This window comes from Xenopus laevis, chromosome 8S (genome assembly GCF_017654675.1).
Source record: "Xenopus laevis strain J_2021 chromosome 8S, Xenopus_laevis_v10.1, whole genome shotgun sequence".
Lineage (NCBI taxonomy): Eukaryota > Metazoa > Chordata > Amphibia > Anura > Pipidae > Xenopus > Xenopus laevis.
This window is the reverse complement of record NC_054386.1, coordinates 75,381,374-75,399,409: the sequence shown is the minus strand read 5'-3', so window position 1 is coordinate 75,399,409 and position 18,036 is coordinate 75,381,374. Positions and strand designations below refer to the sequence as shown.

At 38.4% G+C, this 18,036-nt stretch overlaps 1 protein-coding gene across 3 annotated transcripts in view; it reads right to left on the bottom strand.

Annotated features, from left to right (window-relative positions):
- pls3.S (plastin 3 S homeolog) overlaps window positions 1-18,036 on the bottom strand; it is a 60,261-nt gene that overhangs the window by 37,333 nt on the left and 4,892 nt on the right. The window contains exon 1 of one of the 3 annotated variants that reach the window (XM_041575074.1): window positions 13,822-13,840. The exons of the other annotated variants lie outside the window; for them this stretch is intronic. The gene's annotated coding sequence lies outside the window, so the exon portion shown is untranslated. Of the gene's footprint in view, window positions 1-13,821; window positions 13,841-18,036 lie in introns of those variants that run through there. 3 annotated transcript variants of the gene reach the window in all.

Here is an 18,036-nt window from a genome sequence, read left to right as displayed (position 1 = left end):
GGAGAGAGCATTGTAGAAAGCCAAATTAGGCATAGGCCAATTAGCTGATGTACCGTATATACTCGTGTATAAGCCAACCCGAGTATAAGCCGAGGTACCTAATTTTACCTAGAAAAACTGGGTAAACTTATTGACTCGCGTATAAGCCTAGGCTGAGAAATGATGGACTGGGAGACCTGGCACTCTATTACTAAATACCCCCAGAGCTCACAAAAAGATGGCACAGCAGCAACATGTATAATACCCCCAGATATCATAGCAGAATGGCACAGATTTAATGCCTGCACTGCTCTCTGGCTTTAACTAGAAATTGGACCAGTAGCCAGCACAATAACCCAGGGACAACTTAACAGAGGCACTGACTGACCGTATGGGTGGGAAAGTGGTGAGAAGGCTACAAACTGCAGTGCTAATGTGATAGTAGCAGCTCCTTCCTTGCTTCTGTTTCTCCCAAGCTGAAAACCATTACACATATCCAGTGGCTTCAATGTTATTGATCACTAAATCCAGATGTGAGAATCAGCTGGATTGGGCTGCAGTGTGTCAGTAGTCATAAGCAGCAGTGCAGAATACAGACAAACATTACAAAGCTCGCTGTTGCTGCACGACTGGGCCGCTATGCTGTGTTGATTTAATTACAAGATTAGGGATGGTAATAGGTATTAGAATGTTTGTGCAACCAAACTAAACTTGCACGTGCAAACTTTAACTCCCAGCATCATCTAACAACCACAACCTGACCACACATGCTGAAAGCAGCCTGAGAGCTGCAAGCTGCGCTACAAAAACGCACCCAAGCAACACAAACAAGGATTTTTTACCTGCAGCCCTCACTGAGCCAAGCCAGAGCCCCCGGGGTCGCACAGCCACAACTACAGACGTCACCACCAGCAGCCTCTGCCACTCTCCGCGCACACTATTAAAACAGCAAGGCCACGCGCACTCTCCAATCTCCACTATGCACTTGCAGTGAGGCAGGGATGATCCGATCATCATGTGGCAGAATATCTCCACTCCTCGGCAGGGCTAACCGGCTGGGCTGAAACTGAGACGCAAGATGGAGAGTGACAGACGCGCACACTCCCCTCCCACCGGAAGAAGTAAGAGAATCAATCTGCAGCGTGACGTGAGATGCAAAGTAGCGATGTCAACTCCTGCTCCCCTCCTGATCCGATCATCATGTGGCAGAATATCTCCACCCCTCGGCAGGGCTAACCGGCTGGGCTGAAACTGAGACGCAAGATGGAGAGTGACAGACGCGCACACTCCCCTCCCACCGGAAGAAGTAAGAGAATCAATCTGCAGCGTGACGTGAGACGCAAAGTAGCGATGTCAACTACTGCTCCCCTCCTGCGTATGACTCGCGTATAAGCCGAGGTAGAGTTTTTCAGCAAATTTTGGGTGCTGAAAAACTCGGCTTATACACGAGTATATACGGTATGTGCCCATCCCTTTTTACTGCGCCCTACACACATGCCCCTTCTGCCTAACTCTAGTTCCAGCACCACAATTTCAATTATTAGTGCTCTTTTGTAGATTAAAGCATTTTAAAATAAAATGTAGCTGAATAGCCATTTGCCTTAAAGGAGAAATAAAGCTTAACTAAAATAAATAGGCTAGAAATGTTTTGGGGTTTTGTACCAGGCCAATGCAACCACAGCTCTTTAGCAGGGAAGAATTTTGTCTCCAAAGGTGCCTCAGTATCTCTCCATCTTCTTTTCTGCTGCTTCACTGCATGTGCTCTGTGCTGCTGTCACTTACTGAGCTTAGGGACCGACTCAAAACATACAGTAAACAAAGAATATAAATGTCCCAATATAAGGCAGATTGTTAATTAATACAGATAAATACTACATGGCAGCACAGAAACCAGTGCAACTAGCATCAGAATTTAATATAAGAATCAGCTTATATTACAGGCCAACCTCATTTTCTGCTTGATAATTTGCAATAACCCCTAAGCTTAGCTTCTCAACAGCTGCTCTGAGCCTACTGAGCATGTGACTGTTGCAGACACTTTCCAAGATGGTGACCCCTTGTGACAAGTTTGAATACCTGAATCATTGCTGCTATTGACAAGCTGAAACTTTAGGCTGGTGCAATAAGTTCAGTATATAAAATATGTCATTTTTAGCCATATCCATTTTTAGGGTTTAGTTCTCCTTTAAGGCTGGTACAGGTCCGTTTTAGAAAGCAATCATTAGCCTTAACCACTCCATGGCAACAATGACTGCTCCCTTATTCCTATTACATTACTGTGCTATAGAAAGTATAAAAGGCAAGAAAAAAATGAATGCAGCCCAAACCTGCTTCCCAGTGCGCCCTCTAGCAATCATGCTTCTCCCATTCACCCACTGTTTGAGCTGAATAACTATTAAGCAAGTGGCAAACAGGGCTGTTTATTAGCTTTCATCTGCAGGTAGACATAAGCTGATGGGCTCCTATCAGTTCCTTACGAGAAGTCATTGACAGCAGTATGTGATGAAACAAAAAATTGGATTTTTGTGCAAAATTTAATAATTTTGTGATGAGATCTGTTAAAAAAATTAAAAAAGGCCCCTAATTGCTACTTGCCTAGAAGAAAGTGACAGGAATCACAATAAAGCTTCAGACTTAACCCATGTGTACGTGCACAATAGACTGGCCAGATAAAGGTGTTGTGTCTTTGCTATAGTAACACATGTGGGATTCAGATTTGAGAAACAAATGCCAGATTGTTGCTGGAATTTGTAACCTCTATGGAATGCAGTGAAAATACTTTGGTCAAATTTTAAAGCAATCATTCAAAGTAAAGCAGGTGAACCGTGAATGTATTTTAAAGGGGTGGGTCAACTGTAAGCCAACTTTTAGTATGTTATAGAATGGCAAAGTTCCAAGCAACTTTTCAGTTGGTCTTCATTATTTATTTTGTTAAGTTTTTCAAAGATTTGCCTTCATCTTCTTATTCTTTCCAGCTTTCAAATGGGGGTCACTGACCCATCTAAAAACAAATGCTCTGTAAGGATACAAATGTATTGTTATTGGTACTTTGTATTAGTCATTTTTCTATTCAAACCCTCTCCTATTCATATTCAAATCAATTCATGGTTGCTCGGGTAATTTGTACCAAACTGCAAACTGGAAACCTGCTGAATAAAAAACTAAATAGCTAAAAAACCACAAATAAAAAATGAAAGCATCGTTAACACCTTCTGAGAATAACTTGGACTGAAAACCTTTGATCAGAGGAGATCAAATAAATGAACATCTTTTGAGTTTTTTGCAGTTGGTTGAGCCCCTCATATGGGAATTCTCTAAAGGTGTCATCAGAAGAGCAAACTTTTATGGCTAAAAAGGATATTGCTCTTCTGTGTATAATCTAGAGAATGTCTGTAATAAATCTACCCACTTCAACTACTATCTTTTTAAAGTTACACCTTTAAAAGAACATTTACTAGGATATAGACATATTCCAAGACTATACAAAACCCGAATATATTCTTAAACATTTTTTATAGCAACTCACTGAAATCAATAATGACTCAAATTATTGTGAAAGAGGACAGGAACAGTAAAAGTTTCAAAGTTCAGATCAAGTAATCCTTATTATCATTAATTGCAGCTGCCATACTAATGGCTCGGAAGAGTACAGGCCAAATTTGATTTGGTAAGAAGCAGTTAATTAATGGTTTATATCAAGGAAATTCCATTAAAGCTTATGGGAAAAATTGGACTTGAACTATAAAATGTTCCTTGTTGAATGGGATTTGGCTCCATTTATGATAACCAAGTATTGGACAGCGGGTATAAATATTGTACAGGTATGGGATCTGTTTTCCAGAAACCAGTTATCCAAAAAGCTCAGAATCAAATAATTCAACTTTTTAAAAATGATTTCATTTTTCTCTGTATAAATAAAACCGTACCTTGTACTTGATCCCAACTAAGAAATAATTAATCCTAATTGTAAACAGAACCAGCCTATTAGGTGTTTACTTAATTATCTAGTCAACTTATGGTATGAAGATCCAATTTACAGAAAGATAAATTATCTGAAAACCCCCAGGTCTCAAGCATTGTGGTTAACAGGTCCCATATCTGTACTACTATTCTGACTTCTGCTAGATGAAGGGGTGGATTTATCAAAATGTGACCGTAGAGCTTACCACAGAAAAACTCCCCCATGTTCTATTCATTCCTATGGGATTTGTAGAATCGTATTTACCAATGGAGTTCACCATTTGATAAATATGCTTTTAAAAATTCCGTAGAAATTAATAGAAAGTGAGTAACAGCTGTGTCAGGTCACACTGATAAATCTGCCTAAAGATTGACATACTTGGGCTGATGCTGCACAAGACCTATTTGAGCAATAGGTAGATACCACAGAATAGTATATAGGGTAATCTTCAACCCCTCTCCATTTCCTCATTTGGCAGTGAATAATGCAGCAGCCAACATGGTGCTTTTGAAGATGAAATTTTCGAAACTGCCCGACTGACAAACAAATGGATATAAGTTAACTTTTAGTATGTTATTGAATGACCAGTTCTAAGCAACTTTTCAATTTGCATTCAATCATTTTTATTTTCTTTTTACAGTTGTCTCAGAATATCATACTAAAAATTAACTCAACGGTGAATACAAATCGCCGCATGAGGAAACTTTGGATGACTTCAAAATTCCGAAGCGATACGTATGCCACCCCCCAGCAATTCGCATTCTTGCCGGGAGATAAGTTGCCCGCATTAGAGATGATGTCGCTGGGCGACTAATCTCCCTGTCTGCCACCACCTTTAAGGTGTACATTCATACCTGTTGTCCCAGTATAAATATATTTATGACCAATGTCTTTCCCCACCTTAGGAATCCCAGAGGCCTCTTACGTCATTACTATGTGCAGCTTTGAAGTCTATTCAAAAGGACACCCTGCTAGCTTGTAAATCTAATAGCTTTCTTTTGATACGCATTATGAAACCTATATACCATTTTCCCAAAAATGTGCAGTGATTGAACTTCAAAAGAAAGTGTTAATTTATATATACGAAAGCTCTTGTTCGCTCTTTATTGGAACCTTCAACAACCCCAAGGCTTGCAACCAGATACTGTGTATGAGGTTACTTTGCTGTTGACTCACTGTATGAAAGAACTGTTCAAGTAATGTTAATAAAACCAACTCAAACTAGACATTAATAGGTATGATTTTTTGTAAAAAAAAAAAACTTTGTTAAAAAAAAACAAAAAACAATGTAACCCAGCCCCCTTGCATACTTTGGTTTATGGCACATGTAATCTTTATCCACTAACATATTCCAGCCAGAGGTGAAAAACCCATTCAAGCAGTCTTCTAGATATTGTCAGGTGATAAACTCACTCCTCTTTGTATACTTATTAACCAGACTCTAAGGAATGTATATAAACTACATTTAAATACAGCAATTTTATATCTGCCAGGCATGTCATTGAAAGGAGTGTTGAGATGTCCGACAAGGGGCTCTTCAAGCATGGCCGGATTTACATAGTGGGTGCCCCTAGGCCCGCTGCTGTTCATCGCCCCTGTCCCATCCCCTTTACTAGTGTAAATTTTCATCATCTGGACTGGAGCAATGAGGATTGGTGCACGGGAAATGTAAAAAATTATTGTATCTCCAGTGCATCCCCAGTGTTTTTAAACCAATGTGGGTGTGGTTGGGGAGCATGCCGCCCCCCTAAAATCCTGTCACCCTAGGCCCCGGCCTAGGTGGCCTTTCCACAAATCCGGGCCTGTCTTCAAGTTACTGTCACAGCCCTTAGTCTGTTCAAGGGCTCAAATGACTACTTTGCCTGACATGTTAATACTATTTGGCCCTCAATCATGCAAAATGACAAATAACTAACAAACTATATGTGAAAAATTGCACAGCACTGTATTTAGGCCCTTTCCCTGAGCCCCAGAAGAAATTAAAAATAGATTAGTTACAAAAGGCGTTCCCACTAAGGATACATTCAAGTGAAAAGGCCCATTATGCATGAAGAAAGTGCAATTGATAAAATTCTGTAGATGAGAACAGCTTTCCTGTCATGCACAGAAATGTGCGAACCAAAAACGTAACACAGTGAGAAAATCATAATAGCTTAAAATGTGGATGTGGCCAAATATGGTGCTGATTTGGACTATCCCTTAAAAATACCCTTTGGTAAGTGTTGTAATAGGATTTCAAAATATTTCCACATGTTTATATAGCCATTATCTACATAGTAGACCACAGATATGAAAATAGCATAGCTCTGGAGTTTTTCAAACTTTTTATCCAGGGATGTGGAAGAAAAACCTGCTGCAGAATACACAAGCATCTTCAATATAACTAATTCCCTCCTAACAAAGTTTCCCTAAAATTTGACTTACAATGCTGGTATGTTTGTGATCATGCCATGTCATAGCCTTACCTGTAACAGACAGAGATCAATGAGAAAAACAGGCATAGAGCACCTACTGTCAGCACTACAGTATTTTTTGTCTGGCACTGTAAATTCTACAGAAAGCAGCACTAAAAGGGTTAAAGGAAATAGATGCTCACACATCTGCTTTGTTGCCTTGTTTTCTTGCATTAATTAATTAATTGACTAAAACTATATGTCAGCAACAATGAAAATACCAATCCACTATAATGATGATTCAGACAAAGCAGTTTGGAAGCCAATACATTTATGAGCACCAGCAAACCTCAAAAAAGAAATAATCTTCACATGACGCCCCCATAATCTATTTCACAGAGACTGCTAAATTATGAAACAGAGAACATATGAACCAAAAGTACCTGGCATTGTACCATCAAGGCTTTGCCTCTGCTACGGTTACAATAGTCAGAACCAGCAGTGCCTAAATCAGCAAGGGGCAAATACAGTACATACTGCTTTCAACAGCAATAACATTTGCAAATCATTCTCAACTAATTTTTACTGCAAAACAAAGGTCTAAATAAAAATTATAGAACAAAAAAATCTGTAACAAATGTATATTTGAAAGTTGCATATATTCATATTTTTTTAAATGTCTACAACCTCTTTTACGGTAAGGCATTAGTAAAAATTAAAATGGATGTATGATCTTAACCAAAGTTAATGTATGCTTTACAGCAGCTCTTAGAAGTGTCAAGACTATTTTTAGGGTTATTATGTATATTACACAAAAAAAAACCCAAACAAACAGCCACACACCTACACTAACACAGATCCCATAGGCATTTATTGCAAGCATTTTCCATTGTATGCTAGTGTGGTATTTCTATACACCCTAATGTCACAGACAAGAGGGTGTAGTTGGTGCTGGTCCTCTAGCAAGGAAATGGTTATGTTCACACTGCAAACACTATTTAAAAAAAGCAGGATCCCTGATAAAGGTGACCCTTAGCAACGCAAAGAAATCTTTGACAGGTAATCTCCATATATTCACTGCAGTCTACATTAGCACAAACACAAAGTCTAAAGTTCATTACAAATAGCACTCTTCCAAACACTTTTTTTTTCAGTTTTTTTTTCAGTTGGTTTCAGATAGTTCACCAGAAATAAATACCTTTTCCAGTTACTTCTATGATCTATTTGTGACAGTTTTTCTAATATTGAAGTGTAGAATTAAAATTTTACACTTTAACACAGTGGTCCCTAACCTTTTTTGGCCCGGGGACCAGTTTAGAGCCAAATTTTTTTTGCAAGGACCGGGGGAGGGGGACGGGAGGATTTTGGCGTCCAATTCAGGCTCGGCGGCACAGTTGAAGACTGTCGCGGCCCGGTACTGGCGGTTGTGGACTCCTGCTTTAACGGTTTAAATCAATACATTTAGTTATCTTTGTTCCTGCTGAGCAGAATTCCGGAGTATCATTAAAGGCAGCGGTTAGAATTGATACAATAGTTGCTAATATGCCACAGACTGCTGCTGAGAAATGTATCATCTAAATGTAGCAATTAAACGTGGCAAATTGTAACAGTTCAGATGCTCCTGGATCACGGCGTTGCCAGACTGAAACCCCAGAGACAGAAACATTAACCTTCAATTGTGTGAAAATGATAAACTATAAAAATTGGAAAGCAATTGAAAAAAGTCATTGAACAATCTGAAAACAACTCAACTGAAAAAAGTGTCTGGAACCCCTTTAATGCTTTTGAGCTTAGGGATTCAAAAATCAATTGGTGCTAACGGAAAATATGTTATAACATAATTGATATATAAAAAAGTAAATATCAAAGGGAAATTTTACTATAAAAAATGTTCACACGGCCACAAAAGCTCCATAGTAGATGATTTCTCCACCAGTAGAAAAACAAACTGCAGTCTGTGTGCAATGATAATGGGGCGAATAGGAGCAGAAAAAAAAAAAAAGTCAGTTGCCAAATGAACACATGGGCAAAAATACACTCTCGGATAAGTAGGAGTGGATTGCCGTTTGTCTGCATGGTGCGACTTTAGCCGAAATCTAGCAACAAGGCAGTGGTTTAAATATATAGAGGGGGAATCAAAGATGGTCTGAAAAAAATAAGTATTTTAAATACTAAAAAGAAAACTTAAGTTCACTTTAATTTTCAGGTGAGGGAATAGCAAAAATGAACAGAAAAAAACTATTAGAAAATACATTTGTTGACTTGGCCAACACATTCCCAAGCTATTTTTGGTTAGAAGCAATTCCAAAACCAAAGTTTTCAAGACATTAGAATAGCATTAAGAAACAAGCCAAAAGACGGTATGAAGTTAAAGGGGTTGTTCACCTTCAAAACTTTTTTGTTCAATAGAAATAAACCCTTTTTCTAATTACTTTCCATTTTCTATTTGTGACTATTTTTCTAATATTGAAGTGTAAAGTTTCATGTTTCACCTTTTAAAGCAGCTCAACATTAGTTGATACATTTACGTTAGCCCTGCTGAGCAGAATCCCTGAGTTTCATTAAAGGCAATTGATACAATAGTTGCTAATATTCTACAGATGCTGCTGAAAAATGTAACAACTAAATGTAGCAATTTCTACAGGCACAGTTTCTTGTCTACGGATTGCATTCAGTCCAGCAAAGAGAGACCAGTTAAAGTGAAAAGCCAATTAGCAAAAATTGGTCTGGCAATGTATTTTTTCCCAACCCATTCCATAATTATCTACTAGCAAATAAGAGTAAGATAGTACTACTGGCATTCCTACTAGGTCAAAAGGAGTTGTCCTATTTGATGTAAAACATGTACACGCCTTTTTTATAAACAGTCTTATGTTTAGATGCGAAGAGTTCCTACCTGTTTAGCAAACCTGAACTAAAAAGAAGCAGAGTTCTGTCTTTACCAGTTTTTACAAGAATTATATTGGTTTGGCAGAACAAATAATTTAGCAATATAGAAGAATATGCCTGAAGGTTAATGTTCCTGAATAAAAGTACACTTCCTCTATTTCTGCTTTGTTATTATGCACAAAGCTTTAATCATCTTAATAACATCTTAATAGTAATTAACATGTTTGTTATTAAAAGAATGGTGTTAAGCAATAATCATTATTTAAAAGTGCATATTGGTGACATACTGGCAGGATATTTTAAAGTGCAGCTAAAAAAAATATAACTTTTCTTTCATACACTTTAATGCTTTGAATTCTTGCCAGACAATAGCTAAGGTTTGCTATACTGAAAGCAGAAAAGGAGGTAGCGTCATAATAACAGGTGTGTGTCTTCTGTCAGGAAATATTGACAAAAGCATTGGGTAAATAGTCACAGATGACTTCATGACCACAGCAAACTCCCTACCATCTCTGATGCAATAGGCCGGATTTAAGGCTTCTTGATGCTTAGAGATCAAATCAAATGGCCACCCTGCAATATTATAGCAACTGGAAATAGTAAGCTTGCAGCTCAGTTTATCCACTCAGAATCCATACAATATTTGGGATCACAGGAGGCTATGAACAAACCTAGGTACATGTGGTTACTTACAAAATGTTACGTTAAAAAGATACAAATGCAACTTGTATAATTTCACAAAAAAGTATGAACTGCATGTACTCATTCTAAACTATGCTTTTAGTGGGGAAAACCCCCCACCATTTTTGAAATACACAACAGACATATATACACAACTCCCCAAGAGGAAACCAGGACAGTCTCCCTCAGACTCAGAGACAATTTATAACACTCCCCAAAAAGACTGGCAGAGTCATTGAAACTCTCTCCAAACTTGTGTGTCCAGCCATGCTCAGCATTTCTGGTTTTTGGGTGCATCAGCGTACCCCATTACAATCCAGCCACACAATGTTCATTCACTTCCACAGGCCATTTGTATATGAAAATAAGGTGATTTGCTGTGAAGTTTTCACTTTCAGTTCTTAATGTATTCTAAAGTATGCCTGTACTAAAAAGTTGTAAGGTGCAAGTGTCTGTTTCCCCAGCTTCTATATATTTAACATCCTTACTTACTAATCATCAGTGTGCCTATGCACAGACTAACAGACCCCCTGATTTCTAAACAATAATTTAGGGCCTTACGTGTAGCAGAATTACACTGCTTAGACTAACCCCACCCCTTACCCAAGGCTACTAGGCAGGGAACATTACGTTACAAGAATCAAAGCATTTGTAGAACTACTGGTTACTGAGCCTCACAACAAAATCTACTTTGGGCCCACAAATAATCAAAGTTGACCTGAACAAATCTGGAAACTAAGTCATGCATGACTCTATCAAGCCTCATGGTGGAACTATGAGAGAGCAACAGAGCAGACAGGAAAAGGAGGTAGTGTAATTTAAAGAATACTTTAGCATTATATTTCTATTGCTGTGTTATATCAAAATACATACAATAAAGGTTACAGTGCTAATTATTTTGAGCCAATATAAAGCTTAATAAAGGATCCTGGTTACTTTACTCACAAACCACCTGTTGCAAACATTTTCTAAGCGCATACACTAGTGCACAGAGCTTTAAAAACGGTATGCTTTGTGGAGCCTGAAGTAAAAGCACATTCTGGTATATACAGAGACAGTATTGCAGATCATGCCCAGGAATACTAAAATATGTTATCACAGTCATTAGAAGAAACTGCATTCACCCATTTTCATTAGAGGAGAATGGTAGCCCAGACTATAAAACACTGACGGGGCACATATTACTACTAGTTTGTGACTGTACTATAGCATGTACTTCATTTATGGACAACTACATTCACAAGCAAATTAATGCATGCAACTTAGTCTAATTATCAGATAGATTTTACCACTATGTTACAATTAGCAGAGGACCTGGGCAATATTGTTAACACTGCCCTGTTCTGGCCAGATCTTACAAAAATGATGTCATATAACACAAATGATGGGCTTTATTTGCATCTAGGCCATCAATAGGACAGTACTGTCACAGGAAGCTTCATGTGATGTGTGTTGCTAGCCACTTCAATCGACCATTGACTCACAGACAAATAAACATTGTTTTTAAGCACTGAAGCTGAATAGGCAGGATCTGTTCCATTTGCATTCGGATGAGAAAGAGCTGCTTTATTGTATCTCAAAGGATGCTGGGGAAGAGGACTTGTATATCAAAATAACTCCCACCAATGTCAGAAATAGTTACAAATTTGAACAATTCAGTAGTGCTTACCGATACATTATAGAATGCACTGGGCAGTTCTCTGTATGTTTAAATAGCAACGATAACAATTATTTCCCATAAACTTGGAAAATAAGACAAAGAACCCGCTAGGTATGGTGCACGTAGTAAACATGCCCACATGCCCTGACCCTAGCCTACAGAAACCCATTCATTAAAGGGAAGAATTAAATACAGGTATGTGACCAAATATCCGGGAACTTCAAATTATTATTATTTCTTATAGACTATTTTATAAAATAATCCAAATTTTTTAAAATTATTTCCTTTTTCTTGAATAATAAAACAGTATGCTTATAGGCAAGATTGCCTTTCTTCCTACACAGGTATGTAAACATATTAAAAAATGCATTAATATTTACATGTATTATGTGACTGCATAATTCACTCTTAGGGACTAGGCTAATGAAGTAGTTAGCAATGTATTGCAACCTGGTTTAAAAATCACACACACGCTCTCTCATGTGATTAATGACATTGAAAAGTTCACCTTCAAATATTGTGTTGTAGGTATACACAATCTAAGCAAATTTCAACTGGTCCTTATTTAATGGTTTATGAAATACTGACCCCCCCCCCTCCCACTATTTAGATTTTTTTCAACTGCTAAGCTTTTGGATCAACTGGGAGATAGACAATGCATAGTCCGGTAGGGTTACTGACAGTCAGGCCTTTAAAAAAAAAAAAAAAATATAAAAAAAACTAACCACCCCACCATAAGCCTCCCCCTAAGCTTTCAGACACTGCCCTTTTAAAAATACTTACTCACGCAGAGAAGTGCAGCGGAACTCCCAGTCGCCATCTTCCAGCTCTTCGGATAGTCTTCGGGTCGTAACGCCGATTTGCACATGTGCAGTTGAAGCCAATTCCTGACTTTGCCCAGCTGTGCATGCTCTGGCAGGCTTCGTCACGGAGAAGAGACCCAAAGACTATACAAAGAACTGGAAGATAGAGACCGGGAGCTCAGCTACTTCTCTACATTAAAGGGGTGGTTCAACTTCAGATGTTTTCAGATAGATCATCAAGAATAACGACTTTTCCAATGACTTTCTATGTGTGACCGTTTTTCAAATATTGAAGTGTAAAGTGTCATTTTTCACCTTCTGAAGCAGCTCTTTGAGGGGGTCGCCGACCCTGTAAACTGTTCTAAATGGATACATTTAGTTGATACTTTTTTATCTTTGTCCCTGCCGCAGAATCTCCGTTTCATTACAGGCAGCTGTTAGAATTGATACAATAGTTGCTAATAATCCAGAGAGATGCTGCTGAAAAATGTATCAACTAAATGTTGCAAAATTGTAACAGTTTAGAGTCTGAGCCTGAATTTCTGAGCTGCCAGACTCAAACACCAGAGAAAGGAACATTCAACTTTAAACTTAGATTTTGGAAAAACAGTAAAAAATAATGGAAATTAGTGAAAAAAGTCTTTATATCTGGGGAACAATCTAAAAATAACTGTATTGAAAAAAGTGTTTGGAAGAATGAGGGCACAGGTAGCAGCAGGAAGGGTAACAGCTGAGTTAAGGACACAAACTATTCTTTTGTAGGCCTGTCAGTTGCCTTGCATACAGTATTTTGCTTGGGTGTCGAAGGACTTTTAAACTGGTCCTCAGTGATTTCAAGCATAATGTACCATAAATGCTAAACAACGTGTCCCCTATCTATCCTATAAATGTTGACAGATATTTAAAACTGCATGTGCTGTTCTGTAGAACACTGCATTCTTAGTGAGAGCATTGCCTTTGCACAGGTCACACCCTGTGCTATAGAACAAGAAAGTGCTGCAGGTCTATTACTAAAGGGGAACATGGTAATACTCAGTTCATAATGTTAGCACTGCAATATTAGTGTGACCCTACTCATATCAGTTTGAGTAGAAAACAGATTTCTCCTATATTTAAAAAGGATGATACAAGTATCCAAGAAACCAACCGACCATTAACAGAGAGCCCTGCCCTGAGCTACCTACAACAAGCAGCACATCTAATAGTTTTAAACAGATGCAGGATAAAGTTGCTAGAAAGTGCACTTGAGTAATGTGCACTAATGAGGAACCCAAAGATTTCTGGATTAAAGGATAAACAGGCAAAAGACACCAGCACTTGTATAAATACACCTGAATTGTATTTCTTCACCTTAACATTTTGCCTTGTGAACAATTTTGTCAGTAACAAATATACATTTCTCATTTTCCCCTGCAAAACATTATAAAACTTTGAAAAATGAAATATAGCAGTTACCAGGCTAATTCGATTTCCTTCCATCAGCTACAGGCACTGATCCCAACGCTAGAAAGTACAGACGGACTGCCTTATGTCTACAGGACAGAGAATTCTGGTTGAGAATTGCAGGAATGCAGAAAAGTTAGTAATTGGATACCAGAGTGAAACCTGATGGGAGAGCAGTAATAAAGGTAACACATACTTGCATTCATTCAGGCAAAGGAGAATGAACTGTGACTTTCCAAAATGCATCGCTTGGGAGGAACAGAGAGATGCCTTAAAGGTCTATCAGCATCCAAGGTGACATTCATATCACTATATCTTAAATGACACAAAGATTTTATCTATTTTAATCTTTATTTTAGTACTATTTGCCAAAGCAAACACATTAGTGATTGCTATTCTCATGCATCACGGTCCCAGTGGAGTGTAGAATCTAGGGCCTCCATTGCAATCACACAACCAATTAAGTTGCCTACATAGTAGAGAGCTGGAAAACCCAGAAGAAACCCATTCAGACATACAAACTCCTTGTGAAAAGCACCCCAGAATTAATGGAACTGTGGGCCCCCAGCACTGCAAGGAAGCAGTGATAAACAATGGGCCACTAAACCACTGAAAACCTATAGGGCAGTGGCACATGGGGAGGTTTGTCTCCCGCTATTACTTACAAGCGAGGGCAACAGATTTCCCAAAAATGCCTCTCCATAGAAAATAATTGAAATTGATGGCGGTATGAGCATCATATAGCTAAGTCGCCCAAAGTTGCCTTGAAGGCATTGCAAGCGATTTCAATTATTTCCTATGGAGAGACATTTTCGGGGAGATTTGATGCCGGCGCTCACTAAATAATTGCTGGCGACAAATCTCCCCGTGTGCCATTGCCCATATACTGTACAGGCAGGGGGTAAATGTGATTGCACAAGTCTGCAGGGACAAGGTAGTAGCTAAATTGCCAATGATCTATCAGGCAAGTTAGAAAATGCCAGTGGATGATGACAGCAATTGATTTGTTCCTCTTCACAATGCGTCTCGTTATGGCCCTATTATGATCCAATCATAGGCCTATGATTGACCTAGAGTCCTAGACAAATAAGAGGATCCAGCAGTGCATTCCCAAAATTACAGATTGATCATTTACATTTGGCAGCTTGGGGAAGTAATAAACATGGGAATGCCACTTTGTTTCTAAAATGTACAGCAAATCATAACTCAAATAACAGAATGTCAATTTAAACGGAATGCCAAATAAAAACCAAAAAATTTTCCTAATAAAAGGAAAAATAATTTTAAGCAACCTTGCAATATACATTCAATACAAATGTTCTTTGTTTTTTAAGTTATGTGTATATGTATTGCATTTGAAAGCAGTGTGTCCCGTTTCAATTCTTTGCCCTGATGGCTCAGACAATGAAACAATGTAAAACAAAGCAGCTGATTAACAGACCTGTCTTTGCTGGGGAACTCAGACAAAAGGGATACGGTCATGGGAAAACTTTTTTTCAAAAAGCATCAGTTAATAGTGCTGCTATAGCAGTCTTCTGCACTGAAATCCATTTTTCAAAAGCGCAAAGATTTTCTTTATATTTAATTTTGAAATGTGACATGGGCCTAGACATGTTGTCTATATCCCAGGTGCCCTCAGTCATGTGATTTGTGCTCTTATAAGCTTCAATCACTGTTTACTGCTGCACTGCAAGTTGGAGTGATATCACTCTCTCCCTTTCCCCCAGCAGAACAATGGGAAGGTAACCAGATAACAGCTCCCTGGGAGATATAAGAGCAGCACTATTTATTTGGAGAGTAAATAAATAAAAACAACACCATAAAAATAATGACAGTATCCCTTTAAAAAGCAACAACCATGAGTTAAGCAAATGCTGCTTTCAGTAATAAGTCTTTACGTATAGATTTTAAAAGCACAGAACATTTTGCATAAATGTATATTGGAACGTTGCTTAGAAATAGGTTCTTTGATTAGGCACATTTTTTTTTTTTTTTAAATGTACAGCCAGCAAAATAATCTGACCTTAACATTTCTAAAATAAGATATAGTCTTACAAAAGAAAGACAAATACTGTAAAAGTATTGTTTTCCTTTAAACCAATGCACAATAAACCGAACAAATATTGCTAGTCAACACCTTGCAAATCTGCTTTCATTCACTCCCAGGCAGTCTCTTTCTTGACTTCCAGAAGTGCCTAACAGGAAGCCCAAGGCCCACTGAACACATTCCACTGGGATTACTTAAAGCAGAATGGGTTGGGGATGGTTTGTTGCTCAGGGGTATGATAGTGAAGCAATTAGCAAAGATCAAAACTTTAATAACATGCATAATGATATTTAACTTGGTATTCCCTTTTAATGTATGCAGATTAGTCCTACATTATACACCACCAAACGCATCAGTTAATAGTGCTGCTTCAGCAGCATTCTGCACTGAAATCCATTTCTCAAAAGAGCAAACAGATTTTTTTTTATATATTTAATTTTGAAATCTGACATGGGGCCAGTTGGCCCCAGTCATGTGACTTGTGCTCTGATAAACTTCAGTCACTCTTTACTGCAAGTTGGAGTGATATCTCCTCCCCCCCCCAGCAGCCTATCAACAGAACAATGGGAAGGTAACCAGATAACAGCTCCCTAACACAAGATAACTCCCTGGTAGATATAAATGCAGCACTCTGACTCAGTAGTAAAATCCAAGTCTCACTGTGACACATTCAGTTACATTGAGTAGGAGAAACAACAGCCTGCCAGAAAGCAGGTCCATCCTTAAGTGATGGCCCTTTCTGAAAGCACATGACCAGGCAAAATGACCTGAGGTGGCTGCCTACACACCAATATTACAACTTAAAAAAATACTTGCTGGTTCAGAAATACAGTTTTATATGGTAGAGTGAATTATTTGCAGTGTAAACAGTGTAATTTAGAAATAAAAACGACATCATAAAAATCATGATAGAATCCCTTTAAAGGAGAATTCAACCCTAAAGTTAAAAAAAAACCCTAACCCCCTACCCTGCATAGAACCCCCTCCTTCCTCCCCGCAGCCTAAGTGTTACCCCGTGAAAATGCCTCTAACGTTTTAGTTACCTCTCGGTGCAGATTCCGGCATCGGAGTTCACGGGCGCAATATTCAGCCACTTCGGTAAACTTCGGAATAAGACCGGCGCTTTGGCAATTTACGTGACTTTCAGAGCATGTGCAGTTGTTGCGAAATTCCAAAGATTACCGAAGTGGCTGAAAATGGCGCACGTGAACTTCCATGCCTGAATCTGCACCAAGGGGTAAGTAAAACGTCAGGGGCATTTGCCCGGGGTAACACCAGGCTGGGGGGAGGAGGGAGGGGGGTCTATGTAGAATAGGGTTTTTTTTTACTTTAGGGTTGAATTCTCCTTTAAGCATCCCTTCATTTGTACCAGAACAGTTAACTGATCCCTTATTTAAAAGTGGTAGAGAGCAATACATTTCCACAAAGAAAAATAACCTAACTTATTATGATAAACAACTTTTGTTTGCTGAACATAATTTATTTTGCTTCCTAGGCTGAAGCAGTTTTCAAACTATATGTTAGAGGTAACACAGATTACCCAGGATATACATTAGGGGTAAAAGTTTGTGCCTAAACTAGTAACCCATAGGAACAAAACAGCATTTACTGATCACCTGTTTGGAGGCAACCATTTGATGGTTGTGATAGGTTACTAGACCTTAATATGATTCTTAAATATGTTGTTATATAGTATTGCAATTCAGTACAATCTGATACTAAAGGAGACATAAACAAAGCAAATGAACCGCCCTGCAGCTAGTTGGGGGTGGCAGTTGCATACTATCCACATCAAATGCAATTACAAGCTGCCCTAGGGTGCTGTTGTGTGCTGCTCCATCAATGCAACCCTGTTTGTAGAATGAATATGATCCCTATGTTACCAAACTTCATACTTGTTCCTGGCACAAAGCAGTTTCAGTTATCTAAAGGCTAATTTCTAGAACACAATAGTTTGAGATGGTCTACTACTCACAAGTCAGTTTTGTCTGCATTTAGGACTTGAATAGTTCAATGTTTTAAGTATAATGACTAAAAAAAAGAAAAGATTTTGCAGTGTGTCTTATGTACACACCAGCATATAGGAAGCAGATTTTAAAGAATCAGCTGGTATATGTCAGAAACAGTGCCTTACCATGGATTTTCAGTATCACAACCAAGTACAATAGAGTTTTTGCTGC